We start from the raw sequence: 4567 nt of genomic DNA on the forward strand, positions 1-4567 counted from the left end.
CACACATATTCTTTAAACTAGTTTATAGGGGAAAAGTGCTTTATTTTTCCTGACTTGTTTTTCATGGCAAGCTAAATGGGGGAAGTTCAGATAGATCAATTTCTTGATTTCAAATTAATAAGCAAGAAGAGACTCCTCCAATCACTTAAAAAAAACCAGTAGGGGACAGGTGGGCTGGAAGTATGGTTCAGTGATAGAGAATTTGTCTACCATGTAAAAGGCTTGAGTTCAAAGCCTAGTGCCAAAGGAAACAAAACAAAATACAACATAAAACACATTTTTATGTGATGGTTAAGTTTTGAACCCAAGCCTCCTACATGCTAGGCAAAGCTCTACTGCAGAGACACACTCCTGGCTCCTCTCTGTTTACATTCATGTTTGCCCAGCTGGGAAACCCCTTTATTTCTTAATCTTCTGCCATCATTACCCCTTTTAGTGACAGTGTAGGTAAGTATGAGGAAATGCCCAAAAACGTATCCAGTTCTGATGTTGGTGACTAAAGGATAGACTGATTTAGATGACGATCAAGATAAAAAAAAAAAGAATTTGAAAGACTTAAAATACTATGGATATTACAGTAAATGGGATCTAGATTCTGCTCTCAAGGGACCTGAGTCTGAAGGAAGGTGGCAGTAAGACATCATGATAGGCATAATGCACTAAGTAGACTCTGGGATCACATATTCACAGCAGTGTCACCTTCCCTAGCCTAGACATCAGAGAAGTCTAAAAGCAAAAGTTAGATGGCAATCTAAAAAAAAAAAAAAAAAAAAAAAAAAATGATCAAAATTTAACCAGAAGGGGTAGGTAATTAGTAGTAAGACTATACAGCAGAACTTCAATATGGTTGGAGAAATGGCTGGAGAGATGGCTCAGTGGTTAAGAGCACTGGCTGCTCTTGCAGAAGACCCAGGTTCAAATCCCAGCATCCCCAGGGTGGCTAAAAGACACCTGCAATTCCAGTTCCAGGGGTTTCTAAGGTCCACTTCTGTCCTCTGTGGGCACTGCTTGACACAGGGGCACTTACATAAATGCAGGCCTAACTAACATTCATACACTCAAACTTTTAAAAGTAAAAAACAAAACAAAACAAAACAGCCAGAGTCCTTAGTACTGTAGTTCTGTGTACATTACCACTGGGCATAGGATGGTTAAAGAAAGCAGCTAAGCCAGGTGTGGTGGTGCACACCTTGAATACCAGCACCAAAAAGGCAGAGGCAGAGGCAGGAGGACTTTTGTGAGTTCAAGGCCAATCTGGTCTACATAGCGAGTTCCAGGTCACGTGGGGGCTACAGGGATATGCTATCTCAAAAAGACCAAAAAAAGAAAGCAGCTAAATAGCAGAACAGTAGGTAAGGTGGAAGCGTTCATTAGGTCACATCACCAGTTGGTAGAGAGAACCATTAAGCAAGTTAATGGCATTGGTTCAGCATATTCAGAGTGGATCCAGGAGTCAACTCATTGTTGGATCAGATATTAGGCAAATGCCCCTCCATCATGTGAGCTGATCTTTGGATTGGATCAAACTAATTTCCTAAAACATTCTTATAACTTCTGTGCACCTATAAAATATATAGTCCTTTCCAAACAACCCAGAAATAAAATAAAAATAAATTAAAAAAAAAATGAGTGTATTGCCTGCATGTGTGTAAGAGCATGTCATGCAATGCCTGTGGAGGTCAGAAGAGGCTGTCGGATCCCCTGGAACTGGAGTTATGGACAGTTGTTAGCCCCAAAGTGGGTGCTGGGAATCAAACCTGGGTCCTCTGCAAGAGCAGCCAGTGCTAGTAATCTCTTCAGCCCCCAGTGACAATTTTTTAAAAAAATTTTATTTAACGTGTATGCATGTATTGCCTGCATTACTGTAGGTAAGTGCACCTGTGTCATACAATGCCCTTGGAGGTCAGAAGAGGCTGTCGGATCCCCTGGAACTTGGAGTTACAGAAGTTAGCTGTCATGTGGGTGCTGGGATTCAAACCTGGGTCTTCTGCAAGAACACCCAGTGTTCTTAACCGCTGAGCCATCTCTCCAGCCCCTAGAGACAATTTCTTATGGGAAAATTTAACTTTGGTAGCATCAACCATAATTTCTATAGGTGATATAGGTAGTTACCAACCCCTCTTGAAGTTAAAACTGCAGATACTGCAACCATCATATAAAAACTTAAAGCACAATTAAGGTTACCTTACTTTTGGGTCCCTGAGATTACAACATAATTATATAAATATAATTTTTATTTCTCAAGGCTAAATTTTATTCCTAGTTGACACTAGTTGCAACTGAGCTTAACAGATGACACTGTGGTACAGTAATTTAAAGGATGAGTAGATCCTTCTAATCTAATGTCTAGACTCATTAACAAAGTTTTAAAAGCCCTTTAGGGTATAGTTCCAGCTTTGTGCTTCAAACTTACCTCTCTAGTCCCTTTCTAGAACTTGGAAATTATTTAATTTTATTTTGAGACAGGGTTTTCCTGTAGCCCTAGCTGGCCTGGAATTTGCTATGTAGACCAGTCTGGCATCAATCTCAGAGTCACAGAGAAAAAGATCTACCTGCCTGTGCCTCCGGAGTGCTGGGGTTGAAGGTGTGCACCATTGTACCTGGCTAAGTTCTTTAATTTTTATGTGCCTTTCGTAGGCTTTTGAAAGTCTGTTGCTCTCTGTCCATTACACTACTCAGCCCTTAGGCTTCATAAGGCGCACTGAGTTTGGACTTTAACGTAAGAACCATGGGGCTGTTAGCACAGAAGTAAAATGACAGGTTTGTATTTTAGAAAGAACAGTATGGCTGCTGTCTAGAGACTGAGGAAGTGGTAGGTACAGTAAAAGTACAGTCTGAGAGACCAAATTTTTAATGATGCTGTTGAAGCAACCTAGTTGAGTAATGGCCTAGTTTAAGGAAAGAACAGCAGGAGACTCAAGATCGTTAAAAGAACTGGTTTTGTATGGAGGATAAAAGAACAGTGTTGCATTTAAAGAAAAAAAATTAATAGGCTAAAATGGAGCCAGATATGGTAGCACTCACCTCTAATCCCAGCACTTCAGGGAAAGCAAAAGGGTCAGAAATTTAAAGCCAGACTCTGTTATATAACAAGTTCCATGCCACCCTGGGACACATAAGACTTTGTCTCAAAATATGTTAAAAAAGGGGGGGAGGGGGGGTCTAAGATGAAATAAAGCAGGCAAAATAAGTCTGTACTGAGATGACTCAGTAATTAGGAGCACTGTTGCTCTTGAGAGGACCAGGGTTCAGTTCCCAGCACCTGCATGGCAGCTAACAACCTTCCCTAACTCCAGTTCCAGAGGATCTGTTGTCCTCTTCTGGCCTTTGCAGGCATTGCATGACATAGGTGCATTTAAATACTTGCAAACAAAATATTCATACACATAAAATTACAATTTCTTTTTATGTTTGTACCTACTTTTCCTCCAAATTTACTTGAACCTATATTTATTACCTAGTCTTTAGATAATGGGCAGACCCTTCCTATGCTTCAAGTATCAAAATGACAGCTACAAAGTAATGGGTGAATTCATAAGACTCATGAGAACTGACATTTGTTTATGGAATTGAAATTTAAAGTCTTAAATAAAATTTTTTGAGGTAGGTTCTTCCTGTAGCCCCAGGTGGCCTGAAATTGGCTATGTAGACCAGGCTGGCCTCAATTTCAGAGATATGCCTGGCTTGTTTAATTTTTTAAAAATGTGGCTAATAAAAAACAAGTTTACCTATGTGTACATTATATTTCTATTTGTCAGTAATGTTCTAAGAAAAACATAATTAAAAAGCTAAAAAGATGATTGAATTATCTTGACCTGAACATAAGCTAAGGTCACAATGGAGGAGAATCACACTAAAGCCTTTAGAGTCAGGATGGACTTCATGGCTGGATTTTAATGGTTCCCAGGATGTCATTGAACATTTTTGAGTAGGAAAATACCTTAAATTTTTTCTTGATTTATTATTTTATGTGTATGTGTGTTTTGCCTGCATGTATGGAAGTGCATCCATTTAGTGCAATGCAGGTGGAGGCCAGGAGAGGGGTGTAGGATCAACCAGAATTGGGAGTTAAGGATGGTTGTTAGCCACCATGTGGATGCTGGAAACCAAACCTAGGTCCTCTGGAAGTGCTTGTAACAATGATTCATCTTTCCAGCCCTGAGAAAATAACTTTTAGAAAGCATAAGAGTTTTCTCAGAAACAGTAACCTACTACTGGGATACAAGGAGATACAGAGATGGCTCAAAGGTAAAGAGGTTTTACTGTTCTTCCAGAGGACCTATCTTTAGTTCCCAAGCACTCACATCAGGTGGCTCACAACCCCCTGAAACTCCAGCTCCAGGGGATCCCACAACCTCTTCTGGCCTCCATGGGCATCTGTACGAACGTGGAACACACATACATACATTATAAAAATAGAAGACGGAAGCCAGGTGTGGTGGAGCATACCTATAATCCAAGCACTTTGGAAGCAGAGGCAGGCAGATCTCTGAGTTCAAGGCCAGTCTGGTCTACATAGTGAGCTCCAGGACAGCTGGGGCTACAAGGAGATCAAAAAGACAAGACA

The 4567-nt window shown here is 40.4% G+C and overlaps 1 protein-coding gene across 2 annotated transcripts in view; it reads right to left on the reverse strand.

Annotated features, from left to right (window-relative positions):
• The window catches only part of Paics (phosphoribosylaminoimidazole carboxylase and phosphoribosylaminoimidazolesuccinocarboxamide synthase), an 18743-nt gene that overhangs the window by 12740 nt on the left and 1436 nt on the right, over positions 1–4567 (reverse strand). The gene's annotated exons all lie outside the window — the stretch shown is intronic.

Source organism: Nannospalax galili, unplaced genomic scaffold (assembly GCF_000622305.1).
Source record: "Nannospalax galili isolate Female #2095 unplaced genomic scaffold, S.galili_v1.0 scaffold433, whole genome shotgun sequence".
Taxonomy (NCBI): Eukaryota; Metazoa; Chordata; class Mammalia; order Rodentia; family Spalacidae; genus Nannospalax; species Nannospalax galili.